Source organism: Lepidochelys kempii, chromosome 12 (genome assembly GCF_965140265.1).
Source record: "Lepidochelys kempii isolate rLepKem1 chromosome 12, rLepKem1.hap2, whole genome shotgun sequence".
In the NCBI taxonomy this organism is placed as follows: domain Eukaryota; kingdom Metazoa; phylum Chordata; order Testudines; family Cheloniidae; genus Lepidochelys; species Lepidochelys kempii.
Genome location: NC_133267.1, coordinates 35,736,171 through 35,759,254, shown reverse-complemented (window position 1 = coordinate 35,759,254; position 23,084 = coordinate 35,736,171). Strand labels below are relative to the sequence as shown.

Sequence of the window (23,084 nt, the reverse complement as noted above, 5' to 3'; positions counted from 1 at the left end):
AATTAGTTAGTGGAAACATGTTTAACTCATTCAGAAAGATGTAGATGCCATGTAACAAAAGGGGATAGACAGATAGATAGACAGACAGATAGATAGATCCTTCATTCGTTGACTTCAGCAGGAGCAGCCCAAGCTAGATTCCACATATGAAATCACTGGGAATCTGCAATGACTAATTTGCCAAATGAATCTCAGCTTGAAACTGGTGACCCAAAAATCTCAGTCAGGAAGATGCCAATATTGTCACTTAACGATAGAAAAAAAAACCTCTGGTGCTTTCTCCTAATAATAAGGGATATCAAACCTCTTATTTCATGGGTAATCTGTTCACTGAGGATACCTCAGTTTCAAGCAGGAGTAAGCTGCACCTGTACATACATCAATTTATAGCAGGTTTTCACAGGAGCAGCTACACTAGTGGCTAGCATCCCAGTGCAGGAGAAGGCCTCATAGTGTGAATGACCTGGTTGCTACGGTTAACCCTATGGATAGTCATGCAGGTGATGGTATCCTACTTATACTGGGATCTTGTGCGAAGATTGTACAGTCTTGAGCAAAGATGCAGTCTGAGGAGGAAGAAGGGAGCTTGGAATCGAAAGAAAGTCCTAGAGAAAACAAGGAGAGAAGCTCAGAAGAGATCATGGGAACATCTAACTCTCCAGCTCAGGGGCTCTGGTGAGCCAAAGTGAAAGCCTCACCAACGAATCAAACCCCGAGGGATCTGTACAACCCAAGGCACTGAAAATTCATTTTGTCCCACTTTGGGCTTTTCTACAGCCAAAGGAATCCATGTGATCCTGGTCATAGAGTTTAAGGCCAGAAGAGACCACCACATTATCTAGTCTGAGCTCTTATAGATTACAGGCCATCTTTCTGTTTTTCTAGGTCTTTTGAAATGCATATGGATGTGTTTGGAATCCACATCACTGCATTCCTTAAGAAATTGTCTGTCATGTAGATGTAATTCAAGATACCACCATACACCCACCTGTCAGATTCTTTAACAACTCTGTGCATTTTTTATGCTCAAATATTTTAGAATTGTTCTCACTCTTCCTGAACAGTAATTGGTTTGAACGGCCCCAAATGATGGTTCATCTAACTCGAGTGATTTTTGACTCACAGCCCAGGCACTGTATCACAACATTTATCAATTAATCATAAAACATAACTAACATAGTTGTCCACCCAAGAAAAACTGTCACTTACAGGCTCATGTATGTTCGTTCTTATGAAAGAGCTGCTATATAGAAGTCTATATCCTGCACAGAGAAGATGGAAAATCTGCTAAAGGCAGAGGTCAAATCTAGTTTAATTTTATACCCCTTTGTAAGAATGTTCTCTCTCCCTCTCTTTCAAAAAATAAAATAAATTTAAAAAAAAAACCTCAAAAAAACCCACACCCCAAACCCTCATGTTTCTTTCCAAGTTTCCCAAAGTTAATTCATGTTGAAGAAAAAAAAAATTAGGATAAAATTTCAAATATTAAAATCAAACACAGGATTAATGAGTTTTATTTCTAAACCCAAGAGGTTGTCTGGAATTTGGGATATTTTTGTAGTAGTCAGACACCAGACATAACCAGATGCTGTCATGTTTTGTACCAGCTCAGCACAAATTTAACACCTTGATGGAGAAATTTTATGTCTGTTTTGTAGTGAAAATGTTTCAACTTTTCTGAAATCTACTGTCCAAAATATATTCCTATCGTCTGAGCTGAAATAAAAGGATTTGAAATAGACATGGTTTCTTGCTTTTAGGGAGAACAACAACAATTGTATTTATGCATCTTGCCCCACCTTGCATAAATCTTTGGGACCTCATCTAATGATTTGAAAAATACTGTAAAACACCTCAAAATATAAGTCAATTAAAATAAGGCATAAGGCCAAATTCCAGACAACCTCTCCAGCACCATGCAGGAAAAAGCTTTCTGCAATTTTTCTTTACTAAGAAAAATATAGCCCATTCCACACTCTTGCTGCCAATATTACAAATTGCGTCTATTGAGAATTGGTGCTGTTCCCAACCTGTTCTCAAATATAAAGTATGTATTGACAAAACTTACCCTTTTACTAGGGCTTGGTTTTATTATCACTGAAATTCACTAAGATAAAATTCAACACAGACTTTCTCCCCAGCGGTGGCTGCTCTTAGGGCTCCTCCCCTCAGAATGCTCAGCCCACACAGATCATCTGTCTCTAAAGGTCCTGTTCTATTTTCTTTGTTGCCTTAGTGAATCAGCAGAATCTACTTAACCTCTACTGAGCAAGACCAACACCTCACAGAGAGGGTGTTTCAGACAAACCCTGCCAACTTGATCTTTCTTTCTATGTATCTACCTACCTACCTACCTATTGTTCAGTGTCTACCAAATGCACACTTGACCATTGACTTAAAGTGAACTGGCAATACCCCCAAGAGATGATTTGAGGAGGAGCACAGGACAGACATGAAACTAAGAGCAGCTTACTCAAGTTTTCGAATAGCCTTCCAAGGGAAGCAGTGGGGGCAAAAGATCTATCTGGCTTTAAGATTAAACTCGATAAGTTTATGGAGGAGATGGTATGATGGGATAACATGGTTTGGTAATTAAATATTCATGGTAAATAGGCCCAATGGCCTGTGATGGGATATTAGATAGGGTGGGATCCGAGTTACCCAGGAAAGAATTTTCTGTAGTATCTGGCTGATGAATCTTGCCCATATGCTCAGGGTTTAGCTGATCGCCATATTTGGGGTCGGGAAGGAATTTTCCTCCAGGGCAGATTGGAAGAGACCCTGGAGGTTTTTTGCCTTCCTCTGTAGCATGGGGCACAGGTCACTTGTTGGAGGATTCTCTGCTCCTTGAAGTCTTTAAACTACGATTTGAGGACTTCAGTAGCACAGATATAGGTGTGAGGTTTTTTGCAGGAGTGGTGGGTGAAATTCTGTGGCCTGTGTTGTGCAGGAGGTCAGACTAGATGATCATAATGGTCCCTTCTGACCTTAGTATCTATGAATCTATGAATCTATGAATCAATTACCTGGATCACAGTACATTTAAAGGTGGGATTTTCAAAAGTGTTCAGTTCTGGCTCAACTCTTCCCCCACTGAAGTGAATGGGAGCAGAGTTAAGCCTATGCTGAGTTTAATGCTTTATACATCAGCAATGAAAGCTTGTTATCAGAAATGGGCCAGGATGAAAACCATGCTGTGAACACTACCAAACTTTGGAATCTTGTCTTGAAAGATTCCAATTAGACCTAAAGAACAACTCTGACATTTTAATTTCCAAAATGTTAAAGTCTTTGATTACCTTGGATGTTCACATCATCTGTGGTGCATCGGCCCAATTAATTGTAATCTGAATGAGTAATTAGGAACCTGGAGATGGACAAACTTCAAAAGATTCCGACATACTACTCCATTTAGAAAAGCACCCACAAATTTAGATGCTTATTCAAACTTCTCTTTGGTCTGGAAATCTTACAAGAACAGGCTTTCTTCTGGAACTGTAGATCAGTAATATACCACAGATATAGCCTGTCTCACGGTATTTCTGCTTATGGTCCCAGCCAAAATCAGCAAGTGCAATGACATGCAAAATAATTTAAAAACTAACTGAACATTTTAGAACCTCAAAAGAGCCTCAGTCTAAGTTGAGAGTGAAGGTTTTGATGGGTCATGATTTTATCCTGTCCCACAGACCTAAGGCATATGCTGACTCTTGGGCTTTGTAAGGGCATCAGGGATTTTTTTTATTTTGTTTTTCACCAATTGATTTGTTTTTATCCACAAGCTTTTGAACAGCAGGAGAGAATATGAGCTGTAATTGTTATGTATGTTAGCTAACAACACCCTAGAGTACTGGGATGGTAAATTATGGCACCTGTACAAAGAATAAATCGGACAGGAGAAAGGATTCTTGTGGAGAGTTCTTTGGTTCTCTGAAGTTTCAAAAGACCTCGCTGGAGGTTATGCAGAACAACCAGGCATGTCAGCTCCATCCATGCACGTTGCTCACAAAGAACCAAAACTAGCACAGAAGTAAAGGAGTGCAGCTTCTAGTATCTTTAAAAGGAGCCAGCCCCACTTGCTATCAGGTTAGAATTTGGTTTGACATGTAGTATCGAAAATGAAAATGTTAATGTTTTGCAACTAGTAGATAGTCCACGAGAGCTGTTCATCTGAGGGTTTCCTTCCTTTCCAGAAGGTGACAGGATTTTGTGAAAGCCTGTGGGCATTTGGGGGAATAAAGTAGTGGGAAAATCAGTGTTCCGAGAGACTAAAACAAACATTTTCTGATGTTTGGATTCCACAGACACTCCAGCCCTGTCTCTGGAAATTAGCTTTGACTATTTGGCCTAAGACCAACTCAAAGTGAAACCTCTTTGTTTCACCTAGTTTCGAGTTGAAAGCCATGCAGGACATCCTATATTTGAGTGCACCAATGTGTATTTTGCTCTCAGACCCACTTTGTGCAAAGTTGGTGTCCATGTTACTCAGTTCAGGAGCACAGATAAATTCGGGTATGTCTACACAACAAAGAAAAACCTGTGGTTGACCTGTGCCAGCAGACTTGGGCTTGCGGGGCTAGGTGGGAGAGTCCCAGAGCTTGGGCTCCAGCCCAAGCCTGGAAGACTACATAGCAGTGAAACAGCCCTGCAGCCCAAGAACTGCAAGCCTGAGTCGGCTGGCACGAGCCAGCTGCGGGTTTTTCTTTGCTGTGTAGACATACCCTTGTGGACATAGTCCAGGGAAAGGCATTCCAAAGAACTACATCTGCAGCTGAAATTTATTGTATGTATAGGCAGGATGTGAACCCTACACAACTTCTTCCTTTTTCAAGAACTCACACTCTTAACACAGTAAGATTTTTGGGCTGCTCTCCCATCTGGACTATGTAGTAACTCATGATGCCACTTAAGCTGAACAGAGTCTGAGTTTCCATTCTTGGCCTGTGTTTCAATTTAAAAAATTCCCACAGTAGGATGATCATTATGCAGCCAATAAACAGAGACCCAGAAATCCCAGTGTTCAACAAACAGTTGCACGCTGGCCAAACATGAGCCATGTGGAAGCCTGCAAGGTGACCGATTGCTCTACACCAGGCTCCGAGACACAGGGATTTCACACACAGTGCTGTCATGTTTTATGGGCACTTCATCTGTCAGGAGATTTAAAATAATAATACTAATATTAAAGCCAGCAAAAATAAATAAAAATGGTGTTTTATTGGCCTAGGAGGAGCTAACCTGGAAATATCATTGGCACAAATAGAGCTGTATAGCCTGTCCAAGAGATGATAGGGCTGTGACATTGTAATGGGTTTGTTTATTCAAGCAGGCAGTCATCCTCATTGTGAACACTGCCACCATACGATCCCTCAGCAAGATGAGCATCCCTCCCCCTGGTTGATGGAACAAAAGCAAAGTGGTGATTTCTATGCTGACAGCTTTATTGCCTCCCTAACCTAACTATTTTTAAAGAAACAGGTTATCTCGGTGATGTAAACAGGTCTTCCCGCATGTGATTATGTCATTCCCATTGCCAGAATGTAGTAGCTTCACTTCACACTCACTTGTCCTGTCAAGTCAGCTGTATAGATCACTCAGTAGCTTACATCATTGGCTTCAGCGAAGACGGGCTGAGGACCAACTCCGTCTTTTGATTTATAAAGTGGATTGGAAAATAGAGAGCTATATCCCTTTTAAAAAAAAATTGATCTAGATTGTAAGGAGATGAATTAAGTTACCTAGACACTCAGGGCCAAAGTGGTGTCTGTCTAACTGTGGTTGGTTTACATGTAATATTGGACAAATGGATTTCGGGCTAGGGTCTACCATCTATGCATCCAAATATGAGAGGCTGTCAGCTATGAACACAGGTGTTGATCTTCCGGTTGTGTGGCCACTGGTTGAGAATCACATTTCCTCACATTTTAAAGTTGGTCACTTCAGAAAGGACAATGGAGTTAATGGATCAGATTCCCTGTTGGTGTAAATCAAAAGTCATAAATTGCAGTCAATGGAGCTATGTCAGTTTACATCAGCTCAGCATCTGGCCCATTGTTTCCATTTTAGAGATGGGCAAACATCTCTGAAAAGGATCAGAGTTTGCTTTTCATTCTGAAAAGTATCTAAAATGTAGATGCTTATCTGGAGTTTACCACATGTGAACTATTCAAACCATGTGTATGCAAAATGAAACTGGAGATCCTACAGTCTTCTGATATTCTGACACTCCTGTTTTTGGTCCTGGTCATAAATACCATGAACACAACATCTCTCACAACAAAGTTTGGATCAGATGTGAATCCAAACTTCCCCTAATCGTGGGGTGTTCAGACCTGGGTTGTTGATTCAGGCACATCTCACAGTAATTTGACCCATCTGGTTCCAATCTCCATGAAATGCGGGAGTGAAAAAAAAATTATGCAACTCTTTCTCAACCCCTGTTGGGTCTAAACATGCTCAGAGGTTTCTAAATTGATCTAAACTGCTTCACTGATCCCTATTCTTGTGGGACCAGTGTGCCTCTCACACCAGCATCATAGAAGTCATAAAACACCACCACAGAACTGCCTAGGATTGACTTTCTTGGAGCTGACCCTCGTCTCTGTGCTAGTCTTGTGGGAGATTAAAAGAAACAAACCATATTGTTATAATGATGAGTTTGTCTCAGAGTGCAAACTTAAGTGACAACCTCAGTTGCTTGCACCTCACCATTTTGGATTTACTTCACAAGAAGGAGTAAATTGTTGCAGATAAGTAGATCCAAAATGATGGCACGAGCCCCATGGGACCATGCAATACCTTGCCATTTGTCCTGCAACGATACAACTCCTGTTAAAGGGATATAGCACTGTAATTTAGACTCCGCAGGAAAAAAACTTGAATGAAACAAAACCTGTAGCTTTTGTTAGTTGTTTTGCCAAAACTTTGAGCTACTGTGAGTTAGTGCTGTACATGAAGACTTGGAGGACCAAGGAAATAAAGCCAATACAATTAGCAGATTACTAAATACCAATGAGAAATTTAGAGCTATAATGCAAAATCCTGGAGCATTAAAGGATTTACTACTTGGCTGATGAGAAGCAAAACTTTGGATTTCTATTTCAGTCCTTAATTAGTAATTTTTTTAAGACTGAGCTAACTCATAAAAGGTAACATGGGAAGCAGCACAATAAACTTAATAAAACATCTTCTACAAAATAAAAAAGGAGAAAAAAGAAAGAATAGTTTCTAATAGAAAACTAAGTTCTGGTTCATCCATTTCCTTTTGTTTTCTTGCCTTCCCACCCACAATTAGCTCTTTTCTAATAACATTAAGCTGTTTGTTAAAGCAGTAACTGAAGCAACAAAAGTAGCATTTTAAAACCAAAAGTGGAGGCTCCAGTGGAGAAGGGGCCTTTAGGGAATTTTCTTTCTCAAGGCATAGCTTTTAAGGTATTATTAAAGCTTTCACTCTCTGAGACTGATTCCAAGGATCCATCCATGGAAGTAGATCTTAAAATGGATGTTGGTCACCCTCTGTGGTAGCTGACCAAGCTCATGCTTAAATTCTGCTGGAGCCACTTGTGCAGTATCATGCCAGCTCTGCCTGTGTGGAAATGGGGCAGGTAGATTAGGAGAAATGTATACACTTTCAAACATAGGGAAGAGAAGATGCTAACATTCAGCAATGCCATGTTTTTATTACATCATCCTTGCAAAAGTATAATTGTTGGTTGCCTTTCGCAGAATTATGATACATCACTGGCAATCTATTTACAGGAGTTGGTCTTTGCAATAGCATTCAGGCAACTTGGCAATTGGGAGAGAAGGCTGCTTTGGGATATGCACAGGTACATAGCTATTTCATGGATTCCAGTGGTTTCATTTCTGGCCTTCTTTACCTGTGACACACTCCCATCAACATCCCCCTGCTAAACATTTCAGGGCCTTTCCATTGATTTCAACAGTCTTTAGATCAAGTCCATAAAAGATAACCAGCTTGCCTCATGAGAAAGGGGAGAAAAAGACTGTAACTGAAGTCTGAAGAAATATACTGTAGGTCAGTGTTTCCCAAACTTGGGACGCCACTTGTTCAGGGAAAGCCCCTGGCGGGCCGGGATGGTTTGTTTACCAGCCATGTCCACAAGTTCGGCCGATCGCGGATTCCACTGGCCACGATTCGATGCTCTAGGCCAATGGGGGCTGTGGGAAGCGGCGCAGGCTGAGAAATGTGCTGGCCGCCCTTCCCCCAGCCCACATTGGCCTGAAGTGGTGTACCGCGGCCAGTGGGAGCCGCGATCGGCTGAACCTGCGGACGCGGCAGGTAAACAAACCAGCCCGGCCCGCCAGGGGCTTTCCCTGAACAAGTGGCCGCCCTAGTTTGAGAACTACTGTTGTAGAGAACCAAGTCCTAGATAAATTACTTGCTCCAAGCAAAGGCAATTTTAAGTACCTTTTCCATTGCCACCATTCGCACCCTGTTCTCTTTCCTCTCCCCAGAGAACACAACAGTACAAGTCCCCTCTAGGAATTAATTACGAGTGCTGCAAATGATCCCTGATCAGATCTGTGGCCTAAAGGCACTTACTGGACATGACTGAGCAGGCACACTATTGGAGTAAGTATCAGGAAAGTAGAAATGCCCCAAATGAAGAAGAGGAAATTGAGAATGGCCTGTCCCAATACTGAATTAACGGCACCTCTTACATATAGTTCCTCAGAGAGCTGCCTACTTGGCATATGTCTGGGGCACCGCCGTGGGGACCAATCCTACCTGGAAAGGACAGAGAGAGATGGACAGTCTGACCCAATAGGTCCTTGCTACAGTGCTGTAATGTCTCACAAGTCTCTGCTATTCCAGTAGCTCCATCCAGTTACATGATATGCGAGAATGTGTCAGGAATGAACATGAAGGAGACCTGAATGCAAGAACTAAATATTTCTGCACATAACCATCTCCCTTTCAACAATTAAATTTAAAATGGGATCCCCCCTTCTGAATAAAATATCTCTAATTTTGTTTATTAATTATTATTATTTATTATTATATAGTGTTATTTATATGACAATTGAACCTAGAGGCATCACACAAACTAAGGTCCCATTGAGCTGGGCGCTATACAGACGTACAGTGACAGACAGCATCTTCTCCAAATAGATTAAGATCTATCACACAAATCCAAGCCAGTTGGCTCAGTCCTCAGCTGCAGTGAGTTCACTAATTTTATCCCGGTGACCTTCACTCCCATCCCCGGTTTCTCGTTTGTTGTCCCTCGTAATTAGTTGAGGCCTGGGGCTGGGTCACTTTGTGAATTAGCCGCCCCCCCGTCAGGGACTTCAATATTGGTGTGGACGGTGCTATGTCGGCGGGAGGGCTTCTCCCACCAACACAGCTTCGAGCGGCTACATTACAGAGCTGATAGCAGCATCAATACATCTGCAACGCTGTAAATTCTCTCATGCAGCCACAGCCTTAGTGAAGAGTAAACAGGCCTCCTAATTGTAACTAGGTCGTGACTGCTAGTGTGGGAACGAAACAAGGAGAAGCACAGAAGAAAAGGTGAATGAAGAAAACAGCTGACTGTGTGTTTGGTTTATAATCTGTGAATGTCTTTAATTGTCCAATATTTGAACATTAATTCTTATGAACACATAATAATCTGTGAAGTGAACATGCTCTGAGAATACAAGACACGTATGTCTTGTGTCTCGGTTTGGGGTTAGGGAGGAAGTGTACTAGCAATGTATATTGCTAATACAGACACTAATGCAGACCTAACACATGTACCTCCTAGCTTAATTATGTGCCATAACGAAATGGAAATTCAGTGAAGGTGGTTTCACCTCATCTGTGAATCAGGAATGCTCAGATTTCAAAATGCTCAACAGTGACAAGGTGTCATCAAGCAGTTTCTTTAAATTTAGGGGTTTGAAATTCAGAATCCACAAACAAAACCAAACACACACCCACACACATTGTATAGACACTAAAAATATGGACTGCCAAAAATTTGCATTTGGTTACTGGACTATTTTGTGTGGCCTCAGATCCAAGGTCCAGGATGGAGCCATAGTTCAAATATTATTTTTACAGAGCTTGACTGCAAAACAACGCTATGTGGCCACACAGAGAATATGAGACATCTATTCCTCCCCCTCCTCTATGCAGAGTCACAGGGCTTATCCCAGGGACACTTTTAGCAGGGGTTCATCAGTTCAATGGCACCCATGGAAACCATGAAACCAGCGGTGCCAAAACAGGGAGTGGGGTGCAGAGCTACATTCAAGCCACATGAGAAACTGCACGCAGCTCCATAGACCAGGCCTGGGGTCATAGTGGGGCCAGTCCCAGCCATGTCACTGCATGAGGACGAAGGAGTCAGAGGTGCTGGAACTAGGGGTGTTAAGGGTGCTGATGCACCCCGTGGCTTGAAGTGGTTTCTTATATATGTAGGGTTTACAGTTTGGTTCAATGGCTCTCAGCACCCCCACTATACACATTGTTCCAGCACCCCTGGGCACAGCTATGTGTCCTGGTCTCCAAGCAGCAGGGAAACGGAACTGGGGTGCTAGGCTCATAGCAGGGCCTCTCCCCACTCTGAGCAGCCAGATCCGGATGATGAGCAGAGCTGCCTCCCTCACTACAGGGTCTCTCTCACAAGGAAAGTCTTGCTCCAAATCAGTCAAGTAAAAAAAAAATCATCAGATAATTAGTAAACTTGTAGTAGGTATTGCCCAAAAGTTCAAAAATCATGAATTGAGCCTCAAAAAATCATCAGGTTTTCTTAAAAACCATAAGAATGTAAAAAAATCCAATTGGGGTCATTTAAAGGGAGGCTTTAGGGTGCACGTAGGTCACATTTCAAATTTTTCTCTGCAGACATAAGGGCTAGAAATGTACTTTTTAAAAATAATGAAAGGTGAGATTCTCACATAATCACATGACTCCAGAAGCTGAGGCTTCTCATCACATACCACATGTATTCTCATCACATACCACAAAACTCACAATAAAACCACAAGGGCTGGCTACATAAGCTACCTTTGCATGCTGTTCTCATAGGGAAGGAAAATGTCCTGATTTAAAATAAATTATTTAAAAAGAGATGCAGTTAACAGATTTCAATTGTTAATCGGACCATTAAAAATCTCCCTGCTCCCTTGAAATATGTGTTAATTTATGTTAAGAAATCTGTTCCACCTTGTATTTAGCTGAGTACGTTTCCCAGACCTGAAGAAGAGCTCTGTGTGGCTCGAAAGCTTGTCTCTCTCACCAGCAGAAGTGGGTCCAATAAAATACGTTACCTCACCCACCTTGTCTCCCTGCTCCCAATTAGCATGTTCAATTTTTGGTTGCTACCTCTCTGTGCATTGTTCATATATGTCCCCCACCACCGCAGTATTTGACTGCCTCACAATCTTTAGCATAGTTACACTCTCCACATCCCTGTGATGTAGGGAAGTGCTATTGTCCCCCTTTTACACATGAGGAACTGAGACACAGAAATGAAATGACTGGCTCTGTGGCAGAGCCAGGAAATGATCACAGGTCTTCTGAGTCCGACACTAGTGTCCCTGCCACTGGACCATGGTGGTCCAAGGAGGCAGGAGAGAAAGGAACTTCCTGTGTTGGGTTGTTGTTTTTTTAAATTTGTTAAATAACAATGCCGTACCTCCAGGGTGCAATTTAATTACATGCAAATGCTCTTGGATTTATGCAAGGCTAACGCCTCAGTGTATAAATGCTCTCTTGTCTCACCTAAGTGTGCTTCAAGGGTTAATCTGGAGGGCTCTCTGGAGTTCAGTTAATTTACAACTGGAGACCTTTATCGTTTCAGACTGACATTGAGGGCTCACGTTTCGCACTTAATTACTTGTTCAGCAATCATGGCTGGAAGAGATAGATGTGTTTCTGTGTTTAGTCCATGCAGCTGTGAATTGTTTATTTACTTATCCTCCGGCTGGGAATGGCTGTAATTTAAAGGTTCAGATCTCTGCTACCCTGAAAGGTGCAGGTCTTCCTTTAAGCACTTCCATATTGCAGCAATGGAATTTCACTGGAAATGCCCTTGCTCTTCTCCCGTGCAGTGTGATGGGAGGAACAGGTGTCATCAGTTATTTTGTGGTTATTTATGTTAAACAGGTACTGCCAAGTTCACAATCCTCACAAGATCCACAGAGATAAACCCGAAAGGTAAAAATAAGGCCAAAGAGATGAAACTAGCTGCAGCCCAGAAATTCAGCTTCTGGGTAATGACTTGATTTCTAGCAGGACTGAAACCGCAGCCCTTTAGTTCAAAACAGCAGCTCACAGCAATTCATAGGCCAAATGGTGTAATTACAATTGAAGCTGTCAAATGGTGACCAGATGGCTTTATCTTTCACACCAGAGACCTAAGAAGCCTGTAGGTGTGACCTTTCCATATACTCAATCCACCTGCACAGTACATATGGTCTATTAAATTCGACATCCAGTCGTATCCCGTAATGTGCACCAAAGCCCATCTTTGAACTTCAAGAGTTTTGAGTGGAGTAGGCTAAAATTCACCACAGTGGTTCTCAGAGTTAAACAATATAGTGAGGGTTTCTTAAAAGCTGATCAGTTGACTGTTGGTAAACAACTGTAAGTATGCCAGCTAATGTGAGTTTAACTTAAATGGCATGCTTCAAGACCCAAGCTGAGCACAGCTGGGATCAGGAAGGTATGTTATCCCCATGTTCAGCATTAAAATGATACATTACAGGGTTTATGCCCCTCCTCTGAAGCCTCCTAGAATGGCCTCAGCTGGGGCAAAGACACGGGACCAATGATCCTATCTATCAGGCTGTCTGTCGGCCTATGAAAAAAGAATCATGCAGCACAAGTAACCCAGAAATTCAAATGCTGGATGACAAACGTTCCTGAGAAGTAGAAGAGCAGACTACTGAGATGGTGCACTCTGAACCAGGAGGAAGAGATTAGAGCCCTAAACCCTGTCAGAAACAATTAGGGTCCTAAAAGCAGAGAAAAGAATTAATTTCTTTAATCTCACAGTCCCCTGAGTGGGAGCTATTATTAGCCAGCCTTCCTCAGTTTACAGGTTGGAAAACCGAGGCAGAGCTTAAGTGACTTGCCCACAGAAGTCTAAGAACTCAGGTGTCCTGACTCCAAATTGGAATGCCTGTCTAGGACATTGCCCATCTAATGGGTAGACACACAGCATTACAAGAAGGTGGTATTAAAAATCCACTCAACAGACGGGCTCAGAAAATGACTGAGGTGGAAGGCAGGAGGTGGCGGTTGTGAAAAAGTCCTGGCCCTGGTTGAATCTAATTGGGAAGAGAAGGCTCTAGTCAGGATATCACAAGGAGAAAGTTCTGTAATGTTCCATGTCAGTTGGACTATGGAGAGGCATAGATCTTGCAACAGGCCTCAGATTAAAGGAATATTAAATAAGGACTTTAGTTTTGATGCTGCCTGTTAATCGCAATTATTACGACTTATATACACAATCTCCATCCCATCAGAACCACCACCCAAGACTGATATGAGCTGTGTCATGAGCTCAGTCGTGTCCTTTAACTCCTATTATGTAATAGCAATGGAGAATCAGAGACTCTTTCTTCTAACACTGTACAAGGAACTTTATGAAAATAAGGAAGTTATCCCTAAAGCAATTCTTTCTTCACTGTGCAGCTTTTACCTAAAATCTCCCTCAGTTCCAACCTGCTATAAATTCAAAGACATAGTCATCCCCTGCTGTTCTCTTATGAGAAACATGCATTCTTTTTAGACTTAGGGTTACTTGTGTCCCACAGGTTTCAGAGTAACAGCCGTGTTAGTCTGTATTCGCAAAAAGAAAAGGAGTACTTGTGGCACCTTAGAGACTAACCAATTTATTTGAGCATGAGCTTTCGTGAGCTACAGCTCACTTCATCGGATGCATACTGTGGAAACTGCAGAAGACATTATAAACACAGAGACCATGAAACAATACCTCCTCCCACCCCACTCTCCTGCTGGTAATAGCTTATCTAAAGTGATCACTCTCCTTACAATGTGTATGATAATCAAGTTGGGCCATTTCCAGCACAAATCCGGCGGGGGGGTGAGAAAACCTGGATTTGTGCTGGAAATGGCCCACCTTGATTATCATACACATTGTAAAGAGAGTGGTCACTTTGGATGGGCTATTACCAGCAGGAGAGTGAGTTTGTGGGGGGGGGGGGGGGGGCGGAGGGTGAGAAAACCTGGATTTGTGCTGGAAATGGCCCAACTTGATTATCATACACATTGTAAGGAGAGTGATCACTTTAGATAAGCTATTACCAGCAGGAGAGTGGGGTGGGAGGAGGTATTGTTTCATGGTCTCTGTGTATATAATGTCTTCTGCAGTTTCCACAGTATGCATCCGATGAAGTGAGCTGTAGCTCACGAAAGCTCATGCTCAAATAAATTGGTTAGTCTCTAAGGTGCCACAAGTCCTCCTTTTCTTTTTGTGTCCCACACAAATTAGGAGGATAGGCAGTAGAATAGAGAGGAAAACTGATGGAACAGTAATCTCACTGTTTTTTATTATTCCTATAAATTATTTAGCTCTGCCATATTGAATGCTGAATCTTAAGACTGAAGGGTTTTTTATATTACATTTCTTTTTCTTTAAAGAAGTGCCATGTATACCTATGGTGCCACAGAAGAAAGAACTCCAAGGGACATGGCTATACATATATGTTTGTGTGTGCGCATGTATGTATATATTCTCACACACACACATCCAGACACACGTGTGTGAAATGCAGCTCTCTCTGGTGTGGCATGTACCATCTATTTAACAGCACACAACAAAATTTACACACCAGTTTAATACAGGCATTGAAGAAGAATATCTTATCCAATAGAAGTTTCAGGGGAATTTAAGTAAGCAGAATTTAATGACCCAAATTCCTGGAGTTTGCTGTGAGACAAGGTTAACCCTAATAGTCTTTTTTTTTTTAATGCTAAATTAGCGTATGACCTCAAAAGAGCAGCAAGCTACTTAATAGGACGTTCGTCTTTCAGAAACATTCACAGTTGTGTTGGCAGAGCATCAGTGCACACACTTACACCAAAACACTGCGAAATGACAAACATAAGAACATAACTTTTGCAAAGGATTTTAAACAGACCAGGAATATTACAGGTTATATAAAAACACTTTACAAGACATAAATAGTTACCAAGCAAAAACTGAGCTCAAACACAGACAGAATGGAAATTTCACTGACAATTCAGGAAAAAGAAAGCTGATATACAGAGCCAACCTTTTAGCTTGTGGATGGATCAAACGAGAATTGTTTCTCTGCGAGGTTATTACAAAGGATACTTCAGAATCAAGAGCACTGGAATTAGGGCTGAAAAGAGCTCTGTAACGTCTTGTTCATGTGGGTAGAACTAATCAAGCCCCAAAGTGTCCAGTCTCAGGGGTCAACAGCGAGGCTTTCTTTAGGGTTAGAGCCACAAAGATGTTGCTCTGAATTTGCCTGATGTAATATACAATTAACAGAACCCTTGTTTGTTTTCACTGTTTGTTAGATTATTTAACCTTGAACTGGAAAATAAGATACTAAAAGTCAGATCCTCAGATGGCATAAATTGTAACTAGAATGAGTCATGACAATTTACACCAGTTGAGGAGCTGGCTCTAATTTTTTAACCCATACAGAATGGCGGAGTCTCACTATAGGGATAATCTGTTCATGTTTTCAAAGACCATGTCATCTAACCTCAAGCTGTATTTGCCTGCCTGAGAACGAGTATATAGAGAACAGAGGGAATAGCCGAATCAGCACATCTGCATCTCAGGCAGTTTCAGCCTGCAAAAAGGAGACCAGAGTCGATTTAGAAGGACAATCCCAAGTGCCTCGCTTCAGTGTAACAACTCACATGCTCAACATAAAATGCAAGATTGAATGCTTTGCTGAATTGGGGCCTGTTGCAATGTCAGTGTAGATGAAGGCAAGGAGGATTGTTCTGATATGCCCCAAGCTACACACTTCTGAATTGGGCTTGAGGGGCTTGTATCCTAGAAGTAAAGTGAGTATTTTCTACCACTGCTCTACAGTGGTTACTACTAGGTTGTCTTTTTGTCTATGTGCACCACCAGATCTTGCAACTGACCAGTGCTGTAATAATGTCTTTACCAGAAATGGTTCATTCACGGGGCACAGTGAAACAGATGCCGTGGAGCAGTGATACTCAGACCTCAGTGGTTCAGGAGTCAAATTAACATTATCGAAAAGAGCCACAGTCGTGTGAATTCATTGTTTCATTTTCTCTAGTAAATATATATTTATACTACATATTCATATTTAAGCAGTATGACAGGGGAAATATTTAGTATGTGTATATACTATATATATATATATATAGGTTTCAGAGTAACAGCCGTGATAGTCTGTATTCGCAAAAAGAAAAGGAGTACTTGTGGCACCTTAGAGACTAACCAATTTATTTGAGCATAAGCTTTCGTGAGCTACAGCTCACTTCATCGGATGCATACCGTGGAAACTGCAGAAGACATTATATACACACAGAGACCATGAAACAATACCTCCTCCCACCCCACTGTCCTGCTGGTAATAGCTTATCTAAAGTGTTCATCAAGTTGGGCCATTTCCAGCACAAATCCAGGTTTTCTCACCCTCCACCCCCCCACACACAAACTCACTCTCATAGTTTATATATATCTCAGTAAAATGACTGACCAAGCATTATTAGTTTATCAACTACTGTTGATCAATTGGATAGTAAAAGCATCCTGATTGGTTAATAACTTAGGGTGATTAATAATTAAATCATGCAGAGTTTTAACATCATGTGCTGCAAAGAGCCCCGGGAGACACATTAAAGAGCCTCACAAGCCTCAGTCTGAGTCTCACTGGAGCATAGAAACCTTTTGCATACAGCACATGTTCATCAACCTGGAAAAAAACCCCAACACTCTGATATGTGGTCATCACTGTGCTAAACTGCAGTGAGATTTTATCTGACTGGCACTGAAGATTTCCCACTGCTTACATTAAAAGCAGCTTTTGATGCCAGAAATGAATATTACCCTATTACATAAAGGATTCAAAAGCTCAAGTGCTTTCATGTACAGCTAATCTATCCAAACAAAAAATGTTTCTCAAAAAATTACAATATTTTTATAACAAACCTCAGTCAAACTCAACTCTGAATAAACATAATACCTACTTTATACACTCTTTTTTTTAAAGAAGTGAGCTAAAATATTTTTCACTTTCATTCCTCAGCTACTATCTTCTCTCTAAATTCATGCTGGCTACATACAGGATCCCAGCTATTTTTGCATTTGACAGTAGTTGTACCTTGGTAGCATTTTGATTGATACTGACTAAAGTTGATAATACTTTCAGGTATGTTATTACCATTATAATCAGTTTATTTCAGGTGTTTTGATGATACCCCTTTTAGACAATGTTTTCCGCTAAAGGGGGATGTGGCAACAAAATAACCAAATGAACTGTTAATGATCATAATGTAACTAATATTAAGGGCCTGATCCTGCAACAGCATGAATATGGGCAGAATCCCATTGACTTCCGTGGCACTCCACACTGGCATGGAGTTCTACCCATACATATGCCCTTACAGTCTAAGAATATTGTCACCTCCCTAGCATTGTGATTAAAACTGACCTCTGTGCAGTTACTCCAGACTTACAGAAATGTGACTTGCGGCAGAGTTTGGCCCTTTATTATTTTTTTCTGATCTAGTCTGGCTGTGGAGAATTTTTTCTTGTATTTGTGAGCATTTATTTAGACTCTCATTACTGCCTAAGACCAAGAATTGCATCTTAAATGCCCCACACTACAAACCTTTACTCCCAGAAGTTTTGTAAGTGTGGTCCTATAATGAAATGAGGCCCAATTGGTTCTCTCAGCACGGGATGTAAAACTAAACAATTTGCAGACTGTCACATACATTAAATAGCACAGTATTGGATAAAAAAATGATGATGCATAAATAAAGAAGATGCTCTTGACCACTTACAAAGTTCATGTGCACATATTTATTAGGGTAGAGTAGTAATTATTATTATTATCATCGTCATAGGCTGCAATCAAAGTCAAGACTTCATTGTGCTAGGCACTGTACAAAAGCTATAATTCACATCAAAATGTAAGTGATTTATGTCTGCATCTTCTAAGAGCAAATTTCTTCAGTTGCTAATTTTCTTTGAACTATATATATCAGATGCTGTAGACTATAATTTACTGATACCTGAAGCATGTATTTTAGGATAGTGCTTTCATAGGCTACCGTGGTCCCTTTTCCAAATCCTTGAATGTTTCCACTATGGATCTGATTCTGAATTCCTGATGCAGGCAAAATTCAGCTTAGTGGGCAGGTTATGTATATGTTCTCTGAGGGTGAGCTCCAATGTTTTTGACTTTGATATCAGTTTTCTTCCAGTGAGGAAAAATATATGTATACCCACATCTTCGTTGACTCCCATGGAACTATACCTGTTTATACTAGTTGAGGATCTGGTCTGCAGTTTCTTCCCATTTGTGATATTCCTCGACACAAAAAATGAAATCCTGGTTTTGTTGTTGTTTTTAATTATGCTGACTGTAAAATAACAACAACAATAATAATCCTGGCTAATAAACATGTGGTTTTTGATGAATGATAAAAAAGGTATTATTCGAAAAAAGACAAGATGATTAAATCTATCTTTTAAAAAGAAAACAGTTACACAAAACTTCTATTGTCTGCAATCGAATTTGCCCATCCCTTTGTGCTGAACTCAACTAATGTGTTTGATGTGACAGCATTAGGCACTTCTGTGGCTCTTCTGGCACTTTAAATGCTCCATTTTGGAGATCAATGTTTACTTGTTTTGTTTTTTCTTATATGGTTTTGTCTGACTGTGGTTCTCTCTTGGCATCAGTCTTTTGTTTTTCCACTCTGAAACTGCCATGATAAAATTCTTGGTTTGAACCTCTACAGTTTAAACATCACAATATGATATTATGAAATAAATCTGGTGATCTTATAGATTCCTCTGCAACCCAAAAGGAATAAAAGTTACTTTTTCTTTAACAGATCACAATGTATGTTAATAGTGTACAATTGAATTAGGAATATCCGACATGGACTAGGTCCCTAGAACTAAAGCTAAACATATTTTTATATACATTTTCATTTGCCAGCGATATTTCAGATGTTTGTAATGCAATGACTCCTAGCTTAATATTAAAATGCAACTGTGGACATGAATGTTGAAAATAATAGTTTAGAGTTTAAAGATCAAAGGTAAGGGAATGGAGACTATATTCATTTTCACTGACTCAACATGGCTGTTGTACACCACTCAATTTAAAGATTAGCTTTTGCTAATTTTCCACTGTCAAAATAGCCTAAATATTTAATCATGTAAGAAACACAAGAAATCAATACTTGTTATTAAAGGAGCTCATAATAACTCAGCCTTCCTAATTCTACCAAAATTTCAGTTGATGCAACTGAGGTGGATTAAATACAATAAAGTGATATATGAACTTATATATGATACATGGTTTCATATCCAAAAGTCAGAATCACTTTTTTGGAAGGAATTTGTTTTTTAGCATTGAAATGTTGCTTTTCAGGATTTTCAGCCCTCGGCAAAAGTAAGCATTTTACAATATCTGCTAAAACATAACATTTCTGATATTGTTTCCAGCTTATTAGTTTGTCAAAGTGTACAGTTCAGTCTTCAGTGTGAATTCATATTTTTCTGAATCAGTACTAGAGAAAATCCCTTTAAAGTGATTTTGGTGAGATTAAAATATACATTTGGGTTTCTTCTGAAGTGTTTTCCCAAGTTTAAAGGTGAAGCATGTCCTTCAAATAAAATAAAACAACATTAAAAAGTTTGCGGTTCCTTGACTGCATTCCAGTCAATGGAATTTCACCAGTGTAAATGAAATCAGAATTAGGCTCTCTACTTTTATGATTAATATGGACTCCTGCCTTGGAAACAAAAGAGTTAGAACTCTATTCAAGTGAAGGATATTTAAAACTACAAAATTGGATAGCCTACAAGATATATTAACATTCCCAAGGAGAAAATACTGATGTGAACAGAAAATGTCTCCTTCCTAATGGATTTATACTTAATTTCCCCCCCACACACTTTTTTTTTTTTACAATTTAAAATGACATTTGCAATCTTTTCAAACCCAATCTTATTTGCATATTTCTACATGTTGATATTTAAACTTTAAAGTATATGTTTTTCGCAGTGATCTTATATCTTTTAACCACACTGGATGATATAATATAATACACAGTTTGTATTTATATGGCACTTACATGTCAAAACATTCTGAATATCTCACAAGAATAGGACAGAATTATCTTAGAAATAGTAACATGTGCCCCAAACTTTGGAAAATAGGAAAGTCTTAATATTGTATAAGGGCATAGTATGTATTATATTATATTGCGTTTTACTGATATATCATGTTTTATTAGTTAGTATACAGTCAGCAGTGACATTATTTCATCATTATTTTCATTCTATGGCAAGTCAATATTTTATGTGCTGTCATAAGCTAGTTAAGGAGAGAGGCTATTTATACTCTTTTTTTTTCAATACAGAGACAGCTGATACAAATATTAAACCATCTGTTAATAAAGAAAATTGTATTTTAAGTACATAATAGGTGCTGAAAAGATAAATATGCTGTCAATTGCAGTGCAAATAAAAGCCCCTACAGTATAACTTGATCACTGACAGAGAAAGTGAACTATAACTCTTCCCCCGGCCACTACTGCAAAAAGTAGCAATGCCATCTAATGGACAGCACAGGGACCTCAGAACCAGCAAAGCAGAACTTTTTCCTGATAAGAATCTGTGCCCAGATTTAAAAGCTTTAAAACAGATTTGCAAAGCAAGAGTTTAAATGGAAGAATAACAAAATACTGTAGCAAAGGCTTCACAAATATTTTGATTTCCTTGCTGTATGTCAATGCTTTAAATGAGTATTATTGTTCCACCCTATCCCTGTCACATATATTCACTCAGAAATGGTGAGTGTGTTTTTTACGATTGTTTTATACTAAAAGCATTTCTACTAATATTTATCTCCCGAGTAAAAGTTCCCATGTTTCATATTCGACAAGTAACTTCAATAACAGGATACACACAAATTAATGAATATACAAGCTCATACACATTCATATTCACAGATATGCATACACACATACACAATCATCCTCCTAGGCACATATGTGCAAACACATACATGCTCATAGTGTGCACACACCCAATCACACTCCCTGACATGCGTGTACACACACATACATATTCATAGATGGAGACAAACATTTTCATGAAGAACTGCACATATTGATCAACATGTGCCCGTACATACATATTTATAGGCATACACACACACATCCACATTCACAAGCATGCCTGGACACAAACATGTACTGACTCACACCGAATCAAATTCTGCTGTCAGTTACACCAGTACAGTATAGTAACTTCACTGACTGCAATGAAGTTATTCTGGATTTACCATAGTGTAACAAATAGAATTTGACCTAGAGTGAGTGTTAGGGTGAAATCCTGGCTGTGTTTTTCAATTAATTTAAATGGAGCCAGACTTTTACTCTTAGTGACTTTAAATTCCTAATGACCTTCACATAATTTCATATATACAAATACTAACCAGCTTAAATTTGCTCTACTCTGTCCCAGATACAACTAAACAAAGCACTATTCTCTGTGAGTCACAGAGATTTTCCAAGCGTCTAATATTTTCCTCCACTTTATTCCGTTAGGACCTGCTGCAAAGCTCCCATTGATTTCAGTGGACTTTGGATCAGGCCCGTGTTCTTCTTCAAAGTCTGACCTGCTGCGGACATGTAAGAACTCATTGTTGATTTAAATTATGAACACTATCCTGAATAACAGAGTTTGAAGAAAAATCCATAACCATTTTTTAAATTTTGCTATGATTATTCCAGGATATTTTTAACCCTCCATTTTTGTGTGAATTAAAAAATATTAAGATATGAAACACAAAGTATAGATTTATAAAAAGAAAAACAATTTAAAATACATACATACATACAAGGGAAGAATAAAATATTTACATCTGGACCCAGCATATAATGTAAAAATATCTTTGTGGAAATCTCTAATATTCTCCAGAAACTTGTCCCCCAAAACAAGGGTGGGGGATATATGTTATTTTTGTACCTATATTCTGAGGGTTTGTTCTATCTTTAATAAATCTGAAGGGGTAGGATGTAAGTGTGGAGTAAAAGACAGCAAATTGATTGTTTAAAAATAATTTCTAATATTGTATAAAATAAGCCTCCACTGTTGCGACAAAACATGATTAGGGAAAGCCAATGCATTGCATAAAATAATTTGTTTCCAGTCATGCATCTGCCCAAGTTACTTTCCTCAGGGACAGACAGTTTTGCTAGGAATCCTGTAGTACACACACTGGGAATGTGGGGTGGGAGATTTTAGAATGTCCCTGGCCGAATGTGCAAACTCCAAGCTTGGAGAGGAAGAGGGAGGAGGGTTAGAAAGGGGCTGAAAGTGCAGAGGTAAGAGAAAGGTCCAGTACGTACAGATTGATGAGTCCAACAGCCCCCAGTCTCCGCTGGTCTCTCTCTCTCCCTAAGGCAAGTCAAAAAGGAAACGCGGTTCTTTTGCAGAATCAGAAATGAACCATCAGGAAGTTGGCAAAATCGCTAACTAAACAATCAATCGAGGAAATACAACAATTTCACAAAGATCGTGCATTTTTCCAGTGGGGGAGTAATCAAGATATTATTTTGGGGGAGGAGAGGGAAGACATCGGAGGTTGCAGGACTTTCCTCTCTCTGGCGGCTGGCCTAAGGTCGTAATATAAAACAAAACTACAGTTTACAAACGTGCAGAGAAGTGATCACACAGTTTGCGGGAGCCTAAAACTGAACTCGCTTTGCTAAACACAACAGCCATTCGGCTTTGTTCGGTCCAAATCTGCAAACTACTTGTTCACTTGAACACAAAAGATTCCTCGTTTGCTATTAAAACGTTTCTCAGTCGGTATTTCAAGAGGTAAAC

The 23,084-nt window shown here is 39.9% G+C and overlaps 1 long non-coding RNA gene across 1 annotated transcript in view; it reads right to left on the bottom strand.

Annotated features, from left to right (window-relative positions):
- The window catches only part of LOC140896384 (uncharacterized), a 104,157-nt gene extending 81,467 nt beyond the window's left edge, over window positions 1-22,690 (bottom strand). Inside the window, exon 1 of the long non-coding RNA XR_012154536.1 lies at window positions 22,604-22,690. This is a non-coding gene — a long non-coding RNA (uncharacterized lncRNA). The remainder of the gene's footprint in view (window positions 1-22,603) is intronic.
- Between the last annotated feature and the right edge of the window lie 394 nt (window positions 22,691-23,084).